The sequence below is a fragment of the Elephantulus edwardii genome, unplaced genomic scaffold, assembly GCF_000299155.1.
Source record: "Elephantulus edwardii isolate Elephantulus edwardi_28Jun2011 unplaced genomic scaffold, EleEdw1.0 scaffold00447, whole genome shotgun sequence".
Lineage (NCBI taxonomy): Eukaryota > Metazoa > Chordata > Mammalia > Macroscelidea > Macroscelididae > Elephantulus > Elephantulus edwardii.
The window spans coordinates 26,912-36,939 of record NW_006400197.1 but is presented as its reverse complement, the minus strand read 5'-3'; the positions used below and the strand labels follow the sequence as shown (position 1 = coordinate 36,939).

Sequence of the window (10,028 nt, the reverse complement as noted above, 5' to 3'; positions counted from 1 at the left end):
ATCCTTCCTATGTTTTTCATTCCCTGCATAATATGCCATATTATTTTCTGATTCAAAGTGGCCAGTGTTGATATTGGATAAGAGTACTGAGCATCCCACAGACTGCAAAAGGACAAATGGAAATGTCTTATAAAAGTGCATCCAGAGTATGCCTTGAAGGCAAACTGGTACAGATTCATCTTATATACTCTGGAGTATCTAGGAGAGGCTTTTATCAGTTTCACAAACGGGAACTGTCTCTGCCAACTGTATCAATAACACAAAACCAATTCATAGCAAAATTAAATAATGGCTAGGAAAAGTCATATTGAAAGATAAACACCAAAAACAGTCAGCAAAAGAGAGGAGGATCCTCAGTGAGATGGACTGACACAGTGTCTGTGGCAATGGGTTCAAGTGTATCAGAGATTATGAGAATGGCAGAGGATAAGATAGGTTTCAGATCTACTGTTTATAGGGTCTCAATGAGACATACTTGACTATAAAACACGTACCACCATCATCAATATACTTTAATATTATTTGCATATAGGGATAGTTCAACTTCTCTTTGCCAATATAGATAACTCATATTTCCATCTCTTGTATTGTTGCTCCAGCAGGCAGTTCTAATTGGATATTATAAAAGAAAAGTGATCGAGGAGTTCAGTGGCCAGGTGGAAAGAAGCTGTGCTGCAATCTTAAAGGCACATGTTTCAAGGCTACCAGCTGCTACACTGGAGAAAGATGGAAAATCTCCTCCCCTGTGATTAATTGCCTCTGAAATCCTGCTGGAAGGTCAGCTGTGGGTCGGTTCTGACTCAATGGTACACAACAACAACAGTGATAGTGGACATACTTGACAACCTTGTCTGGTCCTTAATGCCCTTCATCTCTATCCATCTAGAATGATGTTGTCTTTTGGTTTATATATACGTTTAGTCATGTTGAAGAAATTCCTCTCTATTTCTTTTTGTGAATGTTTAAATCTGGAAAGGGTGTTGTTTTTGTTGTCAAGTTCCATCAAGTCAAGAATGATTCATAGCAACCCCATGAACAATAGATCAGAATTCATATCTATCCTGCACCATCTTCATCATCCCCTACACATCAGTCAGTCACCACAGACACGGCATTAATCCAACTCATTGAAACTCTTCATCTCCTTCATTGACCCTTCATATTTCCAACTGTGATGTCTTTTTCCAAGGACTAACCTGTCCTAAAAGCATGTCCGAAATGTGTGAGATGAAGCTTCATCAACAATGCATCCAAGAAATATTCTGGTTGCACTTTCCTCAAGACATTTGTTTTTGTTCTCTGGCAGTTTGTGGGATAGTCAGCAGTCTTCTCCCATATTACAACTCGAGAGCAATATTTATGCTTCTATCACCTTTACTAATTCAGCTGTTCAGCTCTCAGATGAAAAGCAGGTGATGAGAAAGACTGTGACCTAAATCAGAACACATGTTAGTCTTTTCAGAATGAGCGGAGCAATGCCTAAATAAAAGGAACTTGTTTCTTTCTTTTTCAAACTCATCTGGCAGTGATTCCAATAGTAAAGTCGACAAAAAGCTAAAGAGAAAAAAGCAAGTTGCTCCAGAAAAAGCCTGTAAAGAAGCAAAAGACTGGTGAAACCTCCCAAGCCCTGTCCTCCTCCAATAGAGCAGCAGCAGTAAGGATGATAACATGTTCCAGATTGGACAAATGAGATACATCAGTGTGCGAGACTTTAAATGGAAAGTCCTAATTGATATTAAAGAATATTGGATGGATCAAGAAGGTGAAGTGAAACCAGGAAGAAAAGGTATTTCTCTAAACCCCGAGCAGTGGAGCCAGCTGAAAGAACAGATTTCCGACATTGATGATGCAGTAAGGAAACTGTAAAATCAGAGCCATAGAAAACCCTATACTGTTCTAGTCATTTTAATCTGTCTTTTCACATTGGCTTTTGTTTTCTAACTGTGGTTTTCCAAGTTTCTTTCTAATGTGCATTATTAAAAATGTTCTGAGCTAATTCTGTAAAGTTCTGAGTCAACTCTATTATGGGGGATTGCTTTATGCCCACCATCTAAGGTAAAATAAAATCTGAAAAAAAAAGAACACATCTTAGTCTTTTTCACTGATATCATTGCTCTTCAGGACTTTGAAAAGATCCCTAACAGCAGACTTTCCCAATGCTACACACACCCTGATTTCTTGACTGCTGGTACCAAGGGTGTTGATCATGGATCCAAGACAATTTCAATCTTTTCTTCATTTACGATATCCCCTATTAGTTCATTGGTGAGGATATTTGTTCTCTTGATATTGAAGGCTGCAGTCATTGATCTTTTGCAGCAAGTGTTTCAGATCCTCCTCACTTTCAGCAAGCAAGATGTGTCATCTGCACACTGCAGGTTGGTGATGAACCTTCCTCCAATCCTGAGGCCACGCTGTTCTTCATAAAATTCAGCTTCTCAGATAATTTCCTTGGCATACAGATTAAATAAGGCATGGAGAGAAGACACAGCACTGACTTTCCTGATTCTAAACTATACATTGTTTCCCTGCTTAGTTTGGACAACTGCTTCTTGGTCTAAATATAGGTTTTCATATAAGCACAATTAAGTGGTCTGGAATCCCCATTCTTCTCAAGGTTAACAGTAGTTTGTTAGGAACCACACACTCTCATGCCTTTGCTTATTCAATAAAACACAACTAGATTTTTGTTGTTGTTGTTGTTCTCTGCTTTCAGTTAAGATTCACCTGACATCAGTAATGATATCCCTGGTGCCAGCCTCTTCTAAACTCAGATTGAACTTGTAGCAGTTCTCTGTCAATGTACTGTTCTAAGCCTTTTCTGTGTTAAATCATGTGGTTATGATCATGTGGTTCTTGTCTTTTGCTTTATTCATGTGATGGATTGTTGTTGTTGTTATGTGCCATCGAGTCACTTGTGACTTATAGCAATCCTATGTACAAGAGCCCCAAACCCTACTCTATCCTGTGCCAACCTTATTGTCTCTGACACACTTACCCCCACTACCCCAGTCACTGAATTGATCCATCTAATCAAGGGCTTTCCTCTCTTGTACTTTCCCTCCACCCTCCTAAACATCATATCCCTCTCTAAAGACCAGTCCCTCCTTGTAACATGTCCAAAGTATGTCAGACGATGCTTCAGAATCTTTGCCTCCAAGGATTAGCCCAGTTTCACCCTCTTCAGGACAAGCTGTTTGTTCTCTTAGCAGTCCATGGTATATCCAACACTTCTCCAGCACCACAGCTCAAAGGCATCAATTCTCTTTCTATCATCCCTAGTTATTGTCCAGCTCTCTGACAAAGCAAGCAATTGCAAAGAGTATGGCCTGGATCAGGCACACCTTAGTCTCCAGACTGATGTCATTGCTCTTCAGTACTCTGGAGAGGTCCCTGACAGCTGACTTGCCCAATGCAATTTGTCTCTTGATTTCCTGGCTGCTGCTACCAAGAGTGTTGATTGTGGAGCCAAGTAAACAAAAACTGTTAACAATCTCAATCTCTTCACCATCCATGCTGATGCTGCCAATTGGCCCAGTGGTGAGAATCTTTGTTTTCTTGATTTTGAGCTTCAATCCATATTGAAGGCTGCAGTTCTTGACCTTCTGCAGCAAGCACTTCAGGTCCTCCTCAGTTTCAGCAAAGCAGGCTTATGTCATCTGCGTAACTCAGATTGTTGATGAATCTTCTTCCAATCCTGATGCCACATTCCTCCTCATAGAGCCCAGTGTCCCAGATGATCTGTTCTGCATAGAGATTGAAAAGTTATGGAGACAGAATACATCCCTGGTGGACATCATTCCCAATTTTGAACCACACAGTGTCTCCTCCCTCTGTTCTGACGACTGTTCAGTACAGGTTTCACATGAGCACAATCAAATGTTTTGGGGTTCCCGTTGTTCTCATAGTCAGCCACAGTTCATTATGTTTCACACAATTAAATTCCTTTGAATAGTCAATGAAACACAGATAGACATTCCTATGGTACTCTGCTTTCTGCCAAGATCCATTTAACATTAGCTATAATATCCTTAATACCATAATCTCTTCTAAACCCAGCCTGCAACTCTGGCAGCTCTCTGTTGACTTGTTGCTTCAGTCATTTTTGGATAATTTTCACCAGAATCTTGCTTGCATATGATATTAATGATGTTGTTTGATAATTTTCACACTCTGTCAGGTCACCTGTCTTTGGAATGGGAACAAATATTGATCTATTCCAGTCAGTTGGCCAGGTGGTTGTCCTCCAGATTTCTTGGCACAACTGTTTGTTGGCACATCTGTTTGTTGAAATACATCAATAAGTATGCTGCCAATTCCTGGAGCATTGTTTCTTTTCAATTCATTCTTAGCAGCTTGGACTTCTTCATCACCACAGGTTTTTGCTCATACATTGTTTCATGACATTCTTTTGTCAGCCAATTCCTTCTGTTACAATGCCTCTGTATACTCCTTCCATCTTCTTGTCATGCTTCTTGGATCATTTAACATTCTGTCCAAAGCATCCTTAAGTTTCTCCATTTGTGGCTTGAATTTGTTTTTCAATTACTTCAGCTTAAGAAATACTGACTCCATCTCTTTACCCATTTCATTATAACACCTTGCTTTGTCTTCCTGATCTTCTCTTTGAAATTTTCTGTCCAGCTCCTTAATTTCTTGATTTCTTTCTTTAGTTTTGGCATCTCGGTGCTCTAGATTACACTGATAATTTGTATTAATGTTGATCCATGCTTGTATACTGCTTATTAATTCCACTTGATCATGTTGAATTGATTTTTTTATATACAGTAAGGAGCTATTGACTAGGATTCTGTTAAGGACTTTTACATCTGTGTTCATGAGAGATATTAGTCTATAGTTTTGGGGTTTCTTTGTTGATGTCTTATTAGGGTTGTGCTTGTTTCATAGAATAAATCCAGGAATGTTTCTTCTTTTTCTATACTTTGAAATAATTTAAGTAGAATTGGTGAGAGTTCTCTCATAGACTTCATTGATGAAACCATCTGGGCCTAGTTTTTCCAAGTTGTTGGGAGCCTTCTTATAAACTGCTCAATTTCTTTTTTTGTAATGGGTCTGTTCAAGTGTTTTACTTCTGTCTGTGCCAATTGAAGTAAGGTGTGGATTTCTAGGAATTTATCCATTTCCATGAGGTTGATAAATTTTTTAGAACATGGAAAAATCTGTAGTTAGGGACCTCTCCAAATTACTGAGGAGTAATTATGTCAATTTGAAGATTAAGTCATCCGACTCAGGCCCTAGACTTTCTGATTGCTTGCTATGCATCTGAGAGCTAGACAATGAATAAGGCTGATAGAAAATAACTGCCACGTTTGAGTTGTGGTGTTGGAGAAAAGCATTGAACATCCCATGGACAACCCATAGCGCACACATTTATGTTTTGTAGAGGTTTCAGCCAGAGTACTCTTTGGAGGCAAGAATGATGAGGCTTCGCCCCACATACTTTGAACATGCTGTTAGGCAGGGTTATTCTTTGGAGAGGGACATGATGCTGGCAAGGGTGGTGGGTTGGCAAAGTAGAGGAAGACTCTCAAACAAGTAGATTGACATGGTGAGAGCTGCAGTGGGCTCTTGTGTGTCAGGAAGTGTGAGGATGGCACAGGATAAAATAGGGTTCAGATCTTTTTCATACTTGACGACTCGATGGCAGCTAACAATAACAATTTATCTTATAAGACATAGGCTATTTGCAAATACAGGAAGGAGAAAAAAAACAAAGGGTTTCATTTTTAAGGAGGTATTCTGAGTTAATTAGATGGATGAGCAAAAGTCAGAAGAGAATAATGCTTCTTTATTAATATTTGCTATTTATTAATCTAGATGGATATAATGCTATATTCCTTGTTTCTAGTCTTTGATCTTCTTCAGCAAGAGCTTCTAGTCTTCTTTACTTCCTGCAAGAGAGACTGTATCTTTTGCATAAGACAGGTTGCTGATTAATCACATTCTTCTCCATGTAGTCCAGCTTCTCACATTATTTGCTCAGCATGCAGATTTAATAAGTTTGGGAAAAGGATACAACCCTGATGCATACTTTTCCTGATTTTAAATTATCTGGCGTACTCATATTCTGTTCAGACAAATGGGGTTCACATTCTTCTCAATGTTAGCCATAATATCATCCACACAGCCTTTGCAGGTCAATAAAGTAAACCTTTTTATGGTATTCTCTGCTTTCAGCCAAGATCCATGTGACATCAGCAGTGATATACCTCTTTACAAGGCCTCTTCTGAATCCAGTTCTGGTTAATGGAAAACACAACACCTGATAAAGAAGACACAAGGACTCAAATTTCACTGAAACAAAAGTTTTATTTGCCTTCCAGGTTAACAGCGTCATGGAACTGGAGGACTGGCAGAGAGAATGGGATGAGATGGATGGTGGGAGAAGGCAGCTATGATTACTATTTTAGACCTTGTCAGTAGCTACAAAATCAAGGGTATATAAAGGCTGTTTACTCCCTAAAACTGCCATTCTCACTAACCATTTTATATGAATAGCAGAAATGGCTAAAATGATGTTTCACATAAAACTATGGCCATATTGGAATTGCACTGCAATCCTGAAGGCATGTGGTTCAAATCCACCAACTTCTCTGTGGAAGAAGGATGGACAGTCTCTTCTTGTGCGATTAACTGCCTCTGAAAACCTACTGGAGGGTCAACTATGGGTTGGCTCTGACTCATACTGATGTAGCTTGAAATTATTCAGAAGCTTAGTTTTAGGATATTTCCTGCTAATAAAGAACACAAATTTCTCACCCTTTAAGAATGAACATAGCCCTAAAGGGCAAGAGGTGTGGACTATGCTGAATAAACTCATACTCTTAGTGCTGTTGAGTCTGACCAACTCATAGCTGACTCTTCAGCTGTTTCTCAAAGGCTGTAGATCTCACAGGATGAGACTGCCTGTTTCCCAGGGATGGATGATTCAAACTTCCAGAGAAACACCACTTTTGGATTAGCAGTGCAACTCCATATGTATTCCACAAATATCTTTGCATTATCCCTAAGGATTCACTTTCTACCCACTCTTTCAACCAGATCTTTTCTCTAGGATACTAACTTTCATCCATGAATTTCTGGTTGCCTTTTAGTTTCTGGGTTGGGCTCAGGGGAAGTATTGGAAAAAAAATTAGTTTGGAGGAGTGTGAAGTAAGGACAGTTGCTAGTGTCTTCCTTATGAGATCATGATATATCATTGTTATTAGATGCTGTTAAGTATAACTCATAGCAACCCTATGAACAGTGGATCTGAACCCGGCCCTATCCTGTGCTGTCCTCATCATCCTTGAAGCCTCATCATTATTTTAGCACATTGCTACAGTCACTGTGTCAGTTAATCTTGTTGAGTATCGTTATCTTTTTCACTGATCCACATCTTTCAAACTGTGACACATTTTTCCAAGGACTAGCCCTTTTTAACAACATGCTCAAAGTATGTGAGCTGAAGTTTCATATCCTTACCTTTAAGGAGCACCCTGGCTACACTTTCTCTATGGCAATATTTCTTTATTTTTTTGACAGTGCATGGGATAATCAGAACTCTTCTTCAACACCACAAACACAAAGGCATTAATTCTTCTATCATCCTTATTCATTATCCAATTTTCAGATGTATAGGAACTAAGTGCAAAGATCACAGATAGTTTGATCGGTAGCAGGAGCAGAAAGTGGACCCTTGAGAGCCCTGAGCAGCCCTACCGCTGCTGCTTAGTTACCATCACACCTAGGAGGAGCTGAACAAGTAGGTCATCTCAATGAAGGTTTTGGGAACAGTAAAATGGTTCAACATAAGTAACGGATATGGAACGGATATGGTTTTATCAACAGGAATGACACCAAGGAAGATGAATTTGTCATCCAGACTGACATAAAAAATAATAACCCCAGGATGTACCTTTGCAGTGTAGGAGATGGAGCGACTATGGAGGTTGATGTTGTTGAAGGAGAAAATGGTGCAGAGGCAGCAAATGGTGGTTCCAGTGCAAGCCAGTAAATATGCTGCAGACTGTAACCATTATAGATGTTATCCACGTCGTAGGGGTACTCCACATAATTACCAGCAGAATTATCAGAATAGTGAGAGTGGGGAGAAGAATGAGGGATCAGAGAGTGCTTCTGAAAGTCCAGCCCAACAACCCTGGCCCTACCACAGGCAACTGTTCCACCATACTCCATGCAGAGACCCTATGGGCATGGACCACAGTGTTCCAAATTTTCTTGTAGGGAGAGGTGATGGAGGGTGCTGACAATCAGTATGCAGAAAAGTAAGGTAGATCAGGCCCAACAACACCAGCCCTACTCCAATGCGGAGAGTCTACATGGGTCGACCACAGTATTTCAACACTCCTGAGGATGTAGTAGTGACGGAGGGTGCAGACACCAGGGTTCAGGATAACAAGGTAGACCAGTTAAACAGAATGTGCATCGGGGTTTTAGACCACGATTTTGCAGGGGCCCTTCTCACCAAAGACAGCCTAGAGAGGACGGCAAGGAAGAAGATAAAGAAAATCAAGATGAGACCCAAAGGTTAGCAGCCACCTCAACATTAGTACCGTAGCAACTTCAATTCCCGACACAGATGCTCAGAGTTGGGCAAAGAGACAAAAGCAGCCGATCCACCGGCTGAGACTTCCTCTCTCCAGAGGCTGAGCAGGGTGGGGCTCAGTAAATGTTGGCTTACCACCCCTACCATCATCCAGTTTAGTCATACAACAAGAAGAAATTACTGTGAAGTTCCAGCAATAATAAATGAACAAAAGATTGGAGCTGAAGGGCTTCAGTGCTTGCTTTATGCCCATTGGCCAAATAACTAGAACTATCTGCATTATCTATGCAGCATGGGGGTTTTATTATTCTTACCTAAAGACGTCTCTTTTTGGTAATGACAAATGTGATTTTTTAAAAGTGTGGTTTTTCTCAATACATATTTAAAGGGTTTTAAACTGTTCTATATCTGGTCAAGTTGAGATTTTTAAGAATAAATGAAGTTTATGTAAAAGTTTACAACATTTTTTTCAAAAAAGTAAACAAAACTGCTAGCACTTAAGGAAGGAAGGAAGGAAAGAAGGAAGGAAGGAAAAAAGGAAGGAAGGAAAGAAGGAAGGGAGAAAGGAAGGAAGGAAGGAAGGAAGGAAGGAAGGAAGGAAGGAAGGAAGGAAGGAAGAGATCATGACTTGAATCAGGCAGACTTTAAGTCTTTAAACTAGCATTGCTGCTCCTCTCCTTGGAGAGGTCCCTGAACATGGAGTTTCCCAATGCAAACACATCTTTTGATTTCTTGACTGCAGGTAGGTTGGCAGCACACCACCGATTGTGAATACAAGACAAAATCATCAGCAACTTCTCTCCATTTCTCATGATGTTGCCTATAGGCCCAGTGGTGAGGATTCTTGTTTTCTTAGTGTTGAAGTGTCGTCTTTATTGAAGGCTGTAAGACCATTATGGATTTAAAAGAAAAACTAAATCTCTGCTCTAGTTAGTTACTCAGTATACAAAATTCTCCCTGAATTCTGTTAAGCACTCCATCCTCTTTTCCTTTAAGCTTATGTTTCTTTAAGCTTATGGATGGTAAAGAGAAAACCCCACAGTTACTAGCTCTAGAATTCTTTACCACATACTGGGACTTTTCTATATCATGCCAGTATCTTTAAGTAACTTTTTATTACATTTACCTAAACTTGTCATATTTTATTGTGCCATTTATTTATTACTAGGTCTGTAACTGATACAATACGATTCCCAAATTTTCCCAAACTTAACAGAAAGTAGAGAGGCATTCTTTTTCTTCCACAAGACATCAATAACTAAGTTCAGTTCTAACTATTTTATTTCTTGAAGAAACTTAGATTAGGTTGTGAATATGAAGAATAAAAACAATTATCATCCTTTTTAGCATTGTTGTTGTTGTTGTTATGTGCCCTCGAGTCGTTTGCGACTCATAGCACAACAGCCCTAAACCCTGTTCTATACTGCGCCAACCGCACTGCCTCTGACACACCCATCCC

The 10,028-nt window shown here is 39.7% G+C and overlaps 2 pseudogenes; both read left to right on the top strand.

The window, feature by feature from the left end:
* The first annotated feature begins 1,475 nt into the window (after positions 1-1,475).
* On the top strand, positions 1,476-1,866 carry LOC102845981 (annotated as a pseudogene).
* Positions 1,867-6,524: 4,658 nt separating this feature from the next.
* On the top strand, positions 6,525-8,692 carry LOC102849756 (annotated as a pseudogene).
* The last annotated feature ends 1,336 nt before the right edge of the window (positions 8,693-10,028 follow it).